Source organism: Zingiber officinale, chromosome 1A (genome assembly GCF_018446385.1).
Source record: "Zingiber officinale cultivar Zhangliang chromosome 1A, Zo_v1.1, whole genome shotgun sequence".
In the NCBI taxonomy this organism is placed as follows: Eukaryota; Viridiplantae; Streptophyta; class Magnoliopsida; order Zingiberales; family Zingiberaceae; genus Zingiber; species Zingiber officinale.
This window is the reverse complement of record NC_055987.1, coordinates 171,684,445-171,701,601: the sequence shown is the minus strand read 5'-3', so window position 1 is coordinate 171,701,601 and position 17,157 is coordinate 171,684,445.

Here is a 17,157-nt window from a genome sequence, read left to right as displayed (position 1 = left end):
TTCTTGGAACTTTTCTAACTCTAACCATATCTAAAAATTTAAAATCTGGACACTATACAACCATCAATAAGTTTTAACAAAAACTCATTAATGACCTTAGCCACATCAAAATCAACCTAAACCAAGACCAATGCATTCCTAAGAGCCTCTTAAATTTCACCATACTCAAATCCTAGATTCTGGAGCCTATTTGATCCATCAATGAGCTCAAGACCATCAATTCAGAATGATTCTAAGTTATGACCAATGCACTTCTAAAAGCAACCTAAGTGTTGTGCCCTCAAACTTTAATTTCACAACATAGAAAGCATATTATGGGTTTTTGAAATTTAGACAATCTCGTGTGATTTTGGTATAAATTCACTATTGAGCCTAACTCTCTATTCTATTCACTTAACAACAATACTAATTTATATTGGTGCAATCGATCTCCAGGGTTTTGATGTTTGTTTGACAATATATTTAATGGAGTCTAGTCAGGTTAATATTGACCACATGATTAGTAAGGGTGAGAAGTCTACCAAGGGAAGTCCTAACTGTGGTTAGGTAAGAGAAGTCCTAACTGTGGTTAGGTAAGAGAAGTCCTAGTCGTGGATAGGCAATAGAAATCTTGACAAATTGTGGAAACCAAGTAGGAAGATTCAGTAGGTCTAGAGGACCTGATATCGAATCCTTGGTAGGCTGATTCAATGTTGAGTCCTGGCGAATGAAGAAAGGTAGAGAAACCAAAGGGAGAGGTAACTTAGGTTCTGGTGAGTGAAGTTAGGTGGTGAAACCCTAGGGAGATGTAACCCTAGGTCTTGGTGAGTGAAGCCAGGTGGTGAAAACTCTAGGGGGAGATAACCTTAGGTAACGAGAAGTCTTGGAGGAGTGAACTCCAAGCAAGGTTGATCGAAAGGTTTTCGGTCGATCGTGTGTGTTCGATTGAACCAGCGGATCTTGGTAAACCTAAATTTAGTTTTACTATGGTATTTTGTATTACTATTATTGTTGTTGACTAATTTACTATTACAGAAAAAGTCTTAGTGGATCAGATGATTAGACATTGAGTAGAGAAAGTCCAATCAGATTTGGAGGACCAAATGTTTGGATGGTGAGTTGGGGTAACTAACTGGAGTGGAGCGATGGGGAGGTCGTGTCCCGGGAATGGACAAACTCTATATCGCTGATCCAATTGAAGAAGCCGAGAAGTTTCCAAGTTGAAATCAAGACAGGTCTTACTATCTTTTCTTACTCATGCAACATTATACTACTGTGCTAACATTTGTGTTGCAGGGATGTTTTTATACTGTGGAACTAACTCTATTTTATAGAAATTGATGGGATCGATCGACCGAACAAGAGGTTCAGTTGACCAAAAATACATTAATGCATTAATGTATAAAATTTTAAGTATTATTTTAAGTATGGTCAAGTTAGAGGAGTCCCAAGAATACATTAATGCTATTATTGAGTGAATATGATAAACCTAGGTTCAACAATGAATTTGTGCCAAAATTGTAAAAGGTTTATCTAAATTTTAGAAATCCACACTGTGCTATCTATGCTATGGAATAATCGTTTAAGGACATGACGACACTTAAGAGATTTGTAGTAGTGCCTTGATCCTGATTTGAATTCATTCAAATTAGTTTGAGGCTATCAATGAGTTTTAGTAGATGGCCACATATGCTACAAAATTTGTAATTAATTTTGATTGATTTTGATGTTGGCTAAGGCCATAAGTGAGTTTTAGTGAAACTAACTAATGACTATACAATGGTCATATTTTAAAATTTTGGGTATGGTCAGAGTTAGGAGAGTCTCAAAAATTCATTAGTGTTGTTGGTGAGTGAATATGATATGCCTAAGTCTAATAGTGAATTTATGTCAAATGTTCTCAAAATCATATAAATTTTAAAAATCACAACAACCTATCTAGGACATGAAACAAAAGTTAAAGGGTATGGTTATATTCAAGATACCTCTAACGATGCATTGATCTAAGTTTGAATTGATTTGGATGTATCTAAGGTTATCATAACTTTAGGCCAAAATTCATTAATGACCTTAAATTTATTAGATTCAATTTAAATCAAGATGAATATATTTTTGAGTCTCTTGAGTATATAACCATGTCCTCTTACCTTTATTTCATACCTTATTTAGCTTGAAGGGAGTTTTTTTTTTAAAAAAAAATCAACCTTTTATAATTTTATTATGAAGTCACTGTTGATCTTAAATTTATTTTACTTAACAATAACACCTATGTATTCCTAAGACTGGCAAATTTGATATGTTGAAATTTTTTGAATTTGGACCCTGTACAATTAGTTTTAGCCAAAACTTACTCTTTAATCTCGATTATCAGATTCAACTCAAACCATGATCAATTTTTTTTGGGTAACTATACTCTTTAATCTCGATTTCACATCTTATTTAGCCTATTGTGAGGTTTAAAAAAAATAGTTTTTAAATGTGTTTCGGTGGCTCAAATGGGTCGGATAAACATGTGTACAAAGAGAGATATTTTAGAAAAGAGGCGCGTGATTTAGATAATAGTAAAAGTTGGGTACATGATTCAGAAAATCACCGCCCCCTTAGTGTCTGGACAATTAATCCTCATAAAACACTTTAATTTCTTCTTCGGTTTATTTTCCCCTGCTCTTTTTTTTTTCTATTTGTTTTTTATGTGAATTTCCTTCTTCATTCTGTTTGGACAATTAACCTATAATTTTCTATGTTCAGTGCATTTAAAGTATTTTATTTTATTTTTCTTGTTGTGGTTTTACTTTCTATTAGGACTATTTAGTTGATGGTCAAATGGCTTTAGGGGAGTGTAAATCACGTTTAAAATGTGAAATTAGCTTCTGCTAGCTTGCCATGATTAATTATAAAATTATTTTCATCTCACATATCATTAACTGTCCGTCTTCAAATCATGTAAAATAAAATAAATTATACAGTGAATTTAGATCATGTAAAAAGAGATAAATTATAAGACCAACTTATAACTGACCATTAACTAATTAGGGATGAAAGAATTTATTTTGCTCGAGTATATATATCTGTTGAGAATTGATCTATTAGGTATTATCTGTTGAGAATTGATCTATTAGGTATTGGCATTGTAATGAAACTTAGCTTTTGCTAGCCCACTATATAATGTGGTTTAGAATCTTCATTTCCATTCCACAAGGACACAGCCTATGATTCATCGGTGAATAGTAAACCTATTAACTTTTCTCCTCTGGAAAAAAAATAATAATTTTAGTTAGTTTTGTTGACTATCTCTGATATAATCAGTCTGACCCCATAGAAATTTCTCATCGACCATCAAAATAAATCAAGAAACGTACGCGGCAGCTAACTTAGAAGTCCAACATCCTTTAATTGTGCCCTCCTCATTTGGAGAAAAAATTTCTATAAATACGCCATAGCTGAGGATCAAACTACGGATATTTGAGTGATAACTTGGATATCCTTCCATGATACCGTAGCTCCAGGGACAAAAATGATAATTTCAGTTAGCCTCATTTACTATCTCTGGAGGTGACCAGCTTGACTCCACGGAAGTTTTCTATCGATCACTAAGATAAATAAAAATTTAGGGTTAAGACCATCTGTGTACTTAGTATGAGTCCATTATATTTTTTTTCCCTTTCTGTATATATCCCTTACCGATTTTGTAAGGTACAAGTACAAATAATAGACTTAAAGCATAAGCATATAATAAAAATAAACAAACCATGTTATCTTGTTTGAAGCCCTGAATGTTGCAATACTCCTTTTGATGTTTCCTAGATCACATGAGTAGAGTTTGGAAGACTTACTTGATCATGAGAATGAAGATGATGGCTTTGCTGATTATATCTTAGATCTGAAGGCTTTTTGTAGACTTTTTTCGGTTGACCGATTAGTTATGTTCGACGACTGATCCAAAATGATCCCACTCAATCTGTTGTTCGAATCAATATTTCAATCGATCGATAAATTACTATGCCATCTTCTTGTCTAGGTTCATTAGCGAATTAGATAAACATCTCGCTCAATCCACTTGTTCAGTCATTTGATCATTAGGAATTGTCGACCGATCCTAACCTTTCTTTCAAGGGTTGGATTGCGTCCGACTCGATCTGTTTTTTAGTCGATCGATCCATCAGAACAGTCAACTTTGATCTTTCCTTTCGAAATTGGATCGTATCTTGGTCGATCCTATCTCCGAGTTATAGGTTGACGGAACAATTCAGTCGAGCAGTAATACTTTTTGATCAACTAGAAAATTAATTCATGTAAAACAGAGTTAGCACAATAGATAAAGAAATAATAATGCAAAACAGAGTTAGTAACATTGTGCTTTGGTTGATTAAATAAGTTGGTCCGATCGACCTCCAGTCGATCGAAAACCTTATTTTTGTACCTCAAACCTCCTCTACCTGACCTATTTGTCACACTTACTTGGAGTTCACTCTTCCAAGATTTCTCATTACCTTGGGTTTACTCCTCTTAAGTTTTCTCTTTGTGAAGCATCCGATCACCTTTGGCATGTTTGGACTTTTTCCTTATCAAACATCTGACCATCATGGACCTACCTGAACTTTCCCTTTGCCGGATATCTAGTCAATTTTAACTTATTTGGACTTTTCCATTGCCAAGCATTTGACCACCCTTAACATGCTTGGACTTTCTCTTTATTAGTCATTAGATCAACCTTGACTTGACTGAACTTTTCTTTTGCTAAACATTAGGTCAACTTTGACTTGCTGAAACTTTTTCTTTATAAGTCATCTAATCAATCTTAATCTGATTACACTTTTCCCTTGCCTAGGTAAGCCTTGACCTATTTGGGACTTCTTAGTTGTCTGCCAAGTGTCTTGTCAACATTGATCTACTTAGATTTTTCACCAACTCATTTTCAAGCATCTAGTCAACTTTGACTTGCTTAATTTCTCTCATTAACTTGATCAACTTTGAAAAAATTACTTGGACAACTTTAATCGAATTCCATTAAATATATTATCAAATAAACATCAAATTTTAAAAGTCGATTGCGCCAACAATATGATGTTAGTGTTCTAACATAAAAATATGTAGTGAAATTAATTTTGAAAAACACAAAACAATCAAATCAAAGTGCATTTGTCACGCCCCGGAGGAGTCTCTGTCCGATGAAATTTCGGCAGCATCTCCCCTGTACGGCGGACAATCTGAAACTTTTCTACATCATCATATACCTCAGTCACATGCGGCTAGAATAATAACAATAATAAAACAACCACCACGCATTTAATATCAATTTCAGCTTCTGGCTGACACAACCACACAGTTTAGTAGTAAACAAATAGAATAGTAATACGATGACTCGAAAATAACCCTACTCAACTACACTCGTAAAGCTCAAATCTGATTTTTCCTACTCCACTACACTCATAAAACACAAATCCGACAAACTCACCTCTTCTGCCATCCAGACAGGCATGGAGTAAAACATATCCAAATCATACCAAAATCCATCAACGATAAGAATCCATACAAGATCCATAATTAAAACATTACAAGACCAAGACATAGTCTGATAGAGAAAACTAAAATAACAACTCGTGATCAACAGAGGACTAGCACTACATGCAATGGGGACTAGCGACTGGAACTGCTCCGGACAGCCTCAACCTGAAAATATCAACGGAGGAGGGTGTGAGTCCAACACTCAGCAAGTACAACTGATATGCATAATAAAGTAAATAACAGACAACACTAATCATGCGTACAGTCTCCTGAATACGAGAAGAATAAATGCAACTGAAACAAAAACAGGAGAAAACTGTACTAACCAGGACCAAGGTATAAAGGTAACAAGGTCGTCAAACCGAGGGTGTCATAATCCTGTATGCATGTCAATCATATGCATCCATATAAATGCAGCAAGTAAATGCAGCAAACACAAACAATAAATGCATCATGCATATGATGCCAATGACATGGTCACCCCTGACGCCAGTCAACCATCTCACACACAATGGTGAGTCCGAGTGGGTAGAGCTGTGACAACCGTGCACTCTGACATCACTACCCCAGATGAGTGACCGAGTGGACGGGATGCTGTCGGAGTACACACATACTCCTACCCCGAAATAATAAATGGGGGAGCGCAATGCTCTCATCTCCCGGTACACGATGACGAGGAGGACTCTCTGTTAGAGTGTATACTAAAAGCCTAGCTTTTGGTATAAACATTTATCTAGAAATAAGAATCATATTGGTCAAATGTCTACATTTATGATAAATGTAGTTGTTCAATTAATTTATATTGTAGATAATATGGTGTGTGGTGTCACACACAGAAGATCATGTTATCGGTTCCTTATAAATTATAAACAGTAGCTCACGACCAAGATGGAAAGGAACAAACCATTGGAAGGTCATAGTGTAATTAGGTATTAGTTTATCTTAACTATATAATTACACTAGTACACTTAGAGTGTATTGAGTAGGACCATTAGAGGTCGTTTCTTTTATACTGACTTTATAAAGAAACAAAGACCTCAGTTATTATGGAAGTGTGTGCTCTTAATCCTAATATAATAACAAGCACATATATTTGATATTTATTTCTTTAATTTATCAATGGGTGAGATTTAGTTCGATGAATCAATAAGCCCGATAAGTTGAGAAATGATATCACTTATAGTGTGTGTTGTTGATTATAGAAGGAAACTGTGTCCTAGTGATCTAGGTTGAGAATGTCCCCAAGAGGAGCTCATAAGGATTGTCATGTTAAACCCTGCAGGTGGACTTAGTCCGACATGACGATGAAGTTGAGTGGTACTACTCTTGGAGCTAGATATTAATTAAGTGAGTTGTCAGTAACTTACTTAATTAGTGGACATTTGTTATCTTAAACACAGGGAGACTAACACACTCATAATAAGAAGGAGCCCAAAATGTAATTTGGGATTGGTGCGGTAGTTCAATAATAGTTCTTTAGTGGAATGAATTATTATTGATGAAATTAAGTTGTGTGTTCGGGGCGAACACGGGATGCTTAATTTCATCGGGAGACCAAAACCAATTCCTCCTCTCGGTCCCTATCGTAGCCTCTAGTATATAGAGTTTTATACCTACCGCATACCCACCTTCTTACCCATCCAATGAGGCCGGCCAAGCTAGCTTGGAACCCAAGCTAGGGCCGGTCAAGACCAAGTGGATGAGTCATGTAGGTGACCGGCTAAAGCTTGGGTCCCAAGCTTAGGTGGCCGACCACTAGAATAATAAAAAGGATTTTTATTAAAATTATTTCTTATGTGGATATCATGATTTTAAAAGAGAGTTTAAAAAATTAAAAATTCCCTTTTATAACTTTCTACAAAAGATTAAGAGAAGAGATTAATCTCTTTCCTTATTTGTAGTTTAAAAGGATGTTTTTAATTTTTGGTAAAAACTTTCCTTATTTGTAAATCATCTACATGTTTAAAAGATAGTTTGAAATTTGAAATCTTTCCTTATTTGTTGATTAAAGGAGGATTTTAAATTTTAAGAAAACTTTCAATTTTAATCATGTTCATGATTTAAAAGAGAGTTTAAAATTAAATATTCTCTTTTATAAGTTTCTACAAAAGATTAAGAAAAGATTTGATATCTTTCCTTATTTGTAGATTAAAAGAGATTTTTATTTTTTAGAGATAACTTTCTTTTTATCCACATGTTTAAAAGAAATATTTTAATTTTTAAAATTTCCTTTTTATTAACAATCATGAAGGGATAAAAATTATTGGAGAAATTTTTATAAATTTCTAGAGACAAATTAGGAAGTTTTAATTAATTAAAACTCTCCTTGTTTGTAGCTTTTATATGGCCGGCCAAATAAAATTGAGAAAGAAAATTATTTTTAATTAAATAAATTTTTCTTTTCAATGGCAAAAGAATTAAGGAAGTTTTTATTAAATTTTCCTTATTTGCCAAGACCAAGGATTATAAAAGAGGGGGTAGAGGAGACTTCAAAGCTAACGACTCTATTCTATTTTTCTTTCTCTTTTCCTTGGTGTTGTGGCTGGCCAACCTCTCTTCCTCTCTTCCTCTTGGTGGTGGCCGAACCTTCTCTATTGGCTTGGAGCTCTTGTGGTGGCCGGATACTACTTGGAGAAGAAGAAGAAGAAGGAGAGAAAGCTTGTATCCCTTGGAGCTTGGTTGGTGTTTTGTTCTTCGTCCTTGGTGAAGCTTCTTTGTGTTGGCCGAACCTAGCTAGGAGGAGAAGAAGGTGCTTGGTGGTTTCTCATCTCGGAAGATCGTTGCCCACACAACGTCCGAGGTTAGAAGAGGAATACGGTAGAAGATCAAGAGGTCTTTCTAGAAGGTATAACTAGTAATTTTTCTTTCCGCATCATGCTAGTTATTTATGGAAATAATACCAAATACAAGAGGCTTACGATTCTAGTATTTCGAATATGTTTTTCGAAGTTGTGTTCTTTTGTTTTATTTTTCCTTGTGATTTGATTGTTCTTTTCGGTTAACCTAAAGTTATTTTAGGAAATTAAATATTAGATTTCTATAAAAGGTTTTGTCTAGTCGGTGGTGGTTGCTCCCATATCCAAGAAGGCCATGTGCCTCGCCACGTCAGTACTGGGAACCAATTATGGAAATTAATATTTAATGGAATTAATAACTTAAGGTGATTTGGGTCGAACGTGTTAAGTTCCGCAGGAGATCCAAGTCAAAACCTAAAAGAACAAATAGATTAAGTTTTGGATCAAACGTGTTAAGTTCCGTAGGCGATCCAAAATTTAATGTAAAAGAACACATGGTAGCTAGGAAAAGGTTCAGACCTTTGTACAAAATTTTTGTACAGTGGAACCTCTAGGCTTTCCGAGTAGCAACCAACAATTGGTATCAGAGCTAGGGTATTGCCTCTATGTATTTGGTATTAGTTTAATTATGCACATGTCATACATAATTTAGGCAGGTTAATAGTAGGATGTGCTAACTTTGTGGATGCAGGATCCAACTATTATGGCTTATAGTTATTATGTGTGTGATTGGACCCTTGGACATGTCAAGGGCATTTTATTGTGTGTGTATGATTGTATTATAAAATACAGCAGGAGCTGTATTTAGTTTTATTAGGATTTTATTTTTTGATCTAGATACATGTACATTCCTTCGAGGAATATAGGATCGAAAAATGTAAAATTCTATTTATGTCGTGGATCGAGTCTTGCAAGGCGTGGAACCTTTTTAGGACCAGAGGCACAGCGGAACAAGGAGCAAGATGGATGCGACAACTAGACCCGGTGGCGGTGGCCAAAGATGGCAACAGCTAGGGTTGACAACACACGGAGGACAACTAGAGATAAAAGCCATAATAGTTGAAAATTAGATTTTCTATTTATTGCTTTTATATTGTGCTGTGTGTGCATGTTGGTTTACATATTTAGTAGGCTAGCATAGTTAAAATTCCTCATTTATAAATAACTAAGTGGGAGAGGGATTTTTAAGTAAATCCCATAGTCTCCATTACTGGTTTGTAAGTGATGCAAACAAGCTTGCGCGTTGGCTCTGAGTGCCTTCCTCCATAACGGATAAGCTTGTTTGTGGATCACTAGAACAGACTTCCATTTGTGGATGACTATAGGAAGTTAATTAAGAGCGTGTGATCTTCCCCAACGGAAGGGGCATAATCTTATTAATGGACTTAGTGTCAAGTAATGGTATACACTTAGACACATTTAATAGTATCCTCCCCAACGGAGTCACTACTATCACTTGTGTGACCAAAGGGAAACCAACTATTGATTTGTCATAAAACTAGATTGGCAACATAATAAAATTAATAAACCCCTCTTACAAATGTTTGAATTTGTATACGTCTACACTAACGTGGCATACAAGATTCATGATGTTTGAGGTAATTTTATTTGTCAAAAAGTTATATTGACAAGATAGTCAATGGGTAAAACCCTCCTCTTACAAATGATGAATTTGTATACGTCCACACTAACGTGGCATGCAAAATTCACGGTGTTTGAGGTGTTGGTGAATTTAAATAATATTGTTTGAGGAATCAATGTTATTTTAAATTCAAAGAGTTTTGACCAAATATTTGATCAAAGATGGATCAACTATTAATTTTATTCGTCATAAAGTAAAGTTGACGAGATAATAAAATTAATGAATAAAATCTCCTCTTCGATTTTGTATACACAAAATTCATGGAGATTTTAAGGAGTTGATCTTGACCAAATATTTTTGTGATTCTTAGGATATTTGTCAATCCCTAGTAGTCATACTATAGAAAAAGACTTAGTAGTCCCAATTGTAATGATTGGAAATAGGACTTGGACATTAAGGTAGACTGTCTTCTTAGAACTAAGAACAATTTATGTGTATTTAATTCATTAGTTGAAACATGTCTAGTGGTGTTATCTACCAGAACCTGGAGTGTAGATACAAGATGTCATTAATCATGTCTGCAATTCATTGCAGGGTTCCAGGAAACCCGACAACTAAATGAAAGGTAAATCACCGTCCACATAGGCACTACTGTAAAAGTGGTAGCAGTGGGAGATGTTTATCCTTTGATAAGAATAAAATATGGATTTTAAGTAATTGTCTTTACGTACCAAGTTTAGAAAGAACCTGATTCCAGTTTCTAAACTATTATAGATATTGTGTCTATTTTGATAACAAAGTTGTTATCAAGAAAAATAGGGAAGTTATCTATTCTGGTATGATGGTTGACAATTTATAATCCAATAACTCCCACGATGCAACAAATGGAAATTAGTAACACATCTTCTAACTTTAAGAGAAAGTAACCTTCGAAAATAAACCAATTATATTTTTGGCATCTAAGGCTAGGTTATATTAACTTGAGTAGGATTCATTGGTAGCTGATGAACTTATGGGTTCATTAGTAGTGGAAATCTTTCCAACCTACGAGTCTTACTTGGAAGGAAAAATAGCCAAGAAGCTTTTAAGTCTAAGGGGTATGGAGTCAAAGATATATTGGAATTGATTCATTCTAATTTGTGTGATCCTATAAGCATCCAGGCAAGAGGTTGTTTCAAATATTTCGTCTATTTTATAGACAACTATTTGAGATACGGATATATTTACTTGATGTGCCACAAGTCTAAGTGCTTTGATTAGTTCAAAGAGTACGAGGCTGATGTGGAGAAACGTCAAAAGTAAAAGTATCAAGACACTACGGTGAGATCGTAGTGGCAAATACCTCTTGGGAGAATTTAGGAGTCATTTATCAGAAGTAGGGATTCAATCCCAACTAACTGCACCTGGTACACCCCAACAGAATGGTGTAGAAAAATGAAGGTATATGACTCTTATGGAAATAAGTAGATTGATGAGTTATTTAGAATATTACCAAAATCATTTTAAGGATATACTCTGGAAACGAAAGTGAATATAGTACCTTCCAAAGTCAGAACTCTCTACTCATATAGAATTGCTGAATAGGCGTAAGCCTATTTCGAAACATATTCGGATTCGGGTAGTCCAGCACATATGCAGAAGAGAGACAATGATAAGTTGGATAGGAATTCACTCGTTTGTGGGTTATCCTAGTGAAATGAAAGTAGGTTTATAGTCTTAAAAATCAGAAGGTCATTGTTAGCATCAATGACCGATTTTTAGAAAAGGACTATGTAATAAACCATGTGCCCATAAGAAAATTTGTTCTTAAGGAAATAATAAAAGACATGTCTAATCTAGTACAAACTGTACAAGATGAGATACCACAAGGAAACTGCAACACGTATCACAAATGATACACAATTACAGAAAGTGCCTTGTTGTAGTGGGAGGGTTGTTAGGCAACCTAAATAGGTTCATGTTTTGGGAGAGTTTTTGAACTCGATCCCTGGAGGACATGAACTTGATCTCCGGTCATATAATGAAGCACTCCAAGATAAAGATGCAGCATCTTGGCAAAGAGTAATGAATAACAGAATTAGAATATATGTATTCTAATAAAATCTGGAAGCTTGTAGAATCACCAAATGGTGTAAAAGCCGTTGGGTGTAAAAAGGTCTATAATAGGGAAAGAGGGATAGACAGGAAGGTAGTAACTTTCAAAGCAAGGCTTGATGAAAAAGGAAACTTTTTCACTGGTGGCCATGCTTAAGTCTATCCGGATTCTTTTATCTATTTGGCAAGTGGATGTCAAGACAACATTCCTTAATGGAAGTCTTGAAGAAAGTATCCATATAAAGCAACCAGAAGGGTTCATTGCAAAGGGCTAAGAGCATCTTGTGTGCAAGCTCAATCAGTCTATGGACTGAGGCAAAGCTTCAAGGTCTTAGAACATCCGGTTTATCAAATTCTATAGATTTAGTAACCGGATAAGTCTTGTGTATACAAAAGGTGTGATGGAAGCGTGGTGGTATTTCTTGTACTATACGTAGATAACATTTTTGGTAGTTGGAAACAATATCAAAATGTTGTCAGAAGTAAGGGTATGGTTGTCCAAATAATTCGATATAAAGGACTTGGGAGAATGTATATATTCTTGAGATCAAAGTAATAAGTGATCGCAAGAAAAGAATATTTTACTTATCCCAAGCTTCATATATCAGAAAAATCCTTGCTCGTTTTAAGTATGCAAAGCTCCAAGAAAGGTTTCTTAACTTTTCAGGATGGAGTAACTTTATCTAAAGATATGTCTCTGTAGACATCAAAGGAGATAAAGGAAATAAAGGCAGTTCTTTATGCTTCGACTGTCGGAAGCCTAATGTATGCTATGCACGAGATCAGAAATCTGTTTTGCCAAGGGCATAGTTAGCAGATATCAAAGTAACCCTGGACAAGGATAGTGGATTGCAGTAAAGCATATATTGAAGTACCTTAGAGGCACTAGAGAATATATGCTAGCTTACAAGGCAGTTAATTTGGTCCTTGTGGGTTGCATGGATTTTGACTTCCAATCGGATAGGGACAATAATAAGTCAACATCGGGGTTTTGTGTTTACTTTAGGAGGTAAAGTCATAACTATGGAAGAGTGATAAGCATAGGTGTTTTTCTGGACTCCACCATAGAAGTTTAGTATATGGCAAGCCTCTGAGGTAGCCATAAAAGCTGAATGACTCAATAACCTCAAGATAGACTTAGATATGATTTCTGGTTTGTCCAAAGATTATTACAATTTATTGTAATAATATTGGTGCAGTAGCAAACTCGAAGAAACCATAAGTCTATAAAGGCAAGTAAACACAATAGAGCGCAAGTACCACCCAATACGAGAAATCGTATAAACGAGGAGAAGTTGTTGCTGCCTAGAATGCATCAGATGATGACCTATAGATCTTTTCACTAAGGTCCTTAAGGCGAGAGCTTTTGATGGACATATTGAAGGGTTGGGAATCAGATGTATGGCAGCAGATATGGCAGCTTAGTCTTTTAGTATAAGTGGGAGATTGTTAGAGTGTATACTAAAAGCCTAGCTTTTGGTATAAACATTTATCTAGAAATAAGAATCATATTGGTCAAATGTCTACATTTATGATAAATGTAGTTGTTCAATTAATTTATATTGTAGATAATATGGTGTGTGGTGTCACACACAGAAGATCATGTTATCGGTTCCTTATAAATTATAAATAGTAGCTCACGACCAAGATGGAAAGGAACAAACCATTGGAAGGTCGTAGTGTAATTAGGTATTAGTTTATCTTAACTATATAATTACACTAGTACACTTAGAGTGTATTGAGTAGGACCATTAGAGGTCGTTTCTTTTATACTGACTTTATAAAGAAACAAAGACCTCAGTTATTATGGAAGTGTGTGCTCTTAATCCTAATATAATAACAAGCACATATATTTGATATTTATTTCTTTAATTTATCAATGGGTGAGATTTAGTTCGATGAATCAATAAGCCCGATAAGTTGAGAAATGATATCACTTATAGTGTGTGTTGTTGATTATAGAAGGAAACTGTGTCCTAGTGATCTAGGTTGAGAATGTCCCCAAGAGGAACTCATAAGGATTGTCATGTTAAACCCTGTAGGTGGACTTAGTCCGACATGACGATGAAGTTGAGTGGTACTACTCTTGGAGCTAGATATTAATTAAGTGAGTTGTCAGTAACTTACTTAATTAATGGACATTTGTTATCTTAAACACAGGGAGACTAACACACTCATAATAAGAAGGAGCCCAAAATGTAATTTGGGATTGGTGCGGTAGTTCAATAATAGTTCTTTAGTGGAATGAATTATTATTGATGAAATTAAGTTGTGTGTTCGGGGCGAACACGGGATGCTTAATTTCATCGGGAGACCAAAACCAATTCCTCCTCTCGGTCCCTATCGTAGCCTCTAGTATATAGAGTTTTATACCCACCGCATACCCACCTTCTTACCCATCCAATGGGGCCGGCCAAGCTAGCTTGGAACCCAAGCTAGGGCCGGCCAAGACCAAGTGGATGAGTCATGTAGGTGGCCGGCCAAAGCTTGGGTCCCAAGCTTAGGTGGCCGACCACTAGAATATTAAAAAGGATTTTTATTAAAATTATTTCTTATGTGGATATCATGATTTTAAAAGAGAGTTTAAAAAATTAAAAATTTCCTTTTATAACTTTCTACAAAAGATTAAGAGAAGAGATTAATCTCTTTCCTTATTTGTAGTTTAAAAGGATGGTTTTAATTTTAGGTAAAAACTTTCCTTATTTGTAAATCATCTACATGTTTAAAAGAGAGTTTAAAATTTGAAATCTTTCCTTATTTGTTGATTAAAGGAGGATTTTAAATTTTAAGAAAACTTTCAATTTTAATCATGTTCATGATTTAAAAGAGAGTTTAAAATTAAATATTCTCTTTTATAAGTTTCTACAAAAGATTAAGAAAAGATTTGATATCTTTCCTTATTTGTAGATTAAAAGAGATTTTTATTTTTTAGAGATAACTTTCTTTTTATCCACATGTTTAAAAGAAATATTTTAATTTTTAAAATTTCCTTTTTATTAACAATCATGAAGGGATAAAAATTATTGGAGAAATTTTTATAAATATCTAGAGACAAATTAGGAAGTTTTAATTAATTAAAACTCTCCTTGTTTGTAGCTTTTATATGGCGGCCAAATAAAATTGAGAAAGAAAATTATTTTTAATTAAATAAATTTTCCTTTTCAATGGCAAAAGAATTAAGAAAGTTTTTATTAAATTTTCCTTATTTGCCAAGACCAAGGATTATAAAAGAGGGGGTAGAGGAGGCTTCAAAGCTAACGACTCTATTCTATTTTTATTTCTCTTTTCCTTGGTGTTGTGGCCAGCCAACCTCTCTTCCTCTCTTCCTCTTGGTGGTGGCCGAACCTTCTCTATTGGCTTGGAGCTCTTGTGGTGGCCGGATACTACTTGGAGAAGAAGAAGAAGAAGGAGAGAAAGCTTGTATCCCTTGGAGCTTGGTTGGTGTTTTGTTCTTCGTCCTTGGTGAAACTTCTTTGTGTTGGCCGAACCTAGCTAGGAGGAGAAGAAGGTGCTTGGTGGTTTCTCATCTCGGAAGATCGTTGCCCACACAACGTCCGAGGTTAGAAGAGGAATACGGTAGAAGATCAAGAGGTCTTTCTAGAAGGTATAACTAGTAATTTTTCTTTCCGCATCATGCTAGTTATTTATGGAAATAATACCAAATACAAGAGGCTTACGATTCTAGTATTTCAAATATGTTTTTCGAAGTTGTGTTCTTTTGTTTTATTTTTCCTTGTGATTTGATTGTTCTTTTCGGTTAACCTAAAGTTATTTTAGGAAATTAAATATTAGATTTCTATAAAAGGTTTTGTCTAGTCGGTGGTGGTTGCTCCCATATCCAAGAAGGCCATGTGCCTCGCCACGTCAGTACTGGGAACCAATTATGGAAATTAATATTTAATGGAATTAATAACTTAAGGTGATTTGGGTCGAACGTGTTAAGTTCCGCAGGAGATCCAAGTCAAAACCTAAAAGAACAAATAGATTAAGTTTTGGATCAAACGTGTTAAGTTCCGCAGGCGATCCAAAATTTAATGTAAAAGAACACATGGTAGCTAGGAAAAGGTTTAGACCTTTGTACAAAATTTTTGTACAGTGGAACCTCTAGGCTTTCCGAGTAGCAACCAACACTATCTGCCGGCTACCACGCTGAGTCACACTACCCATGAGCGGACCAACGGAGCCAAACAAAGTCCAACTGTCTGCCGGCTACAACGTTGCTACACTAAACCAACGGAGCCAAACAGAGCGGAACTGTCTACCGGCTACCACGCTGAGTCACCAGACCAACAGAGCCAAACAGCAGAACTGCCACACACATGTCGATATACCACTAACCCATGAGTGGTGGTGTGTACACATACATGTAACTGGCGATGTGCTCAACAATAATGGAGTAGACAATCACACAGCATGCAATCATGCAAGATGATGCATGACACTAAACATGTCAATATCACGAATAGCATAGCATGCTCCATACATAAATATAAAATGTGTACTACAAGATAATGAATCAAATGGAAGGTACACAATAGATAGGGTATCAAATAAACCCTAGGTCCTGAACATAATGTATCATATGGTTGTGTCACTACCTAAAAGCATGAATGATCAGGTAAATAATAACATGCAGTGCATAATAAGTAAACAAACAAACATATAATAGATTATGTAGTGACCAATCGAAACAAATGGAAGAAACACAATCATTGCTATATGTTAAACACATTATTATGCATATCAAAAGACATAAGTCAAAGTACCCGCCTCTAATAAGAAATGGTCCAATCAGGTAATCGAGATACTCGTCTCGTGTCAAGGTCCTGTGATATCAAACATACGTTTTTATTTAGCTACAATTCTAATAAATAGCTAAATAAAAATCTCTAACCCTGAATTAGGGCAAAACCCTAATTAACACATGAACATAAACCTAATTCACATTCGACAACTAATTACAACCTCCAATTCAAACCTACACAAAATCATGAAATTAAATCATACCTAAATCAATCCATTATCCACTACAACACATAGTCCAATTCCCACAACATACCTCAAACTCACAGCTATAAACAATGTGGCCTGCTGGAAATCCACCTCACCGCCCTAAAGCTTTTGTCGACTTCTACCTAAAGAACAACAAAACATACGTTCCTCTTTGAATTAGTCCAAACAACTGAATTATAGCAAGAAAAC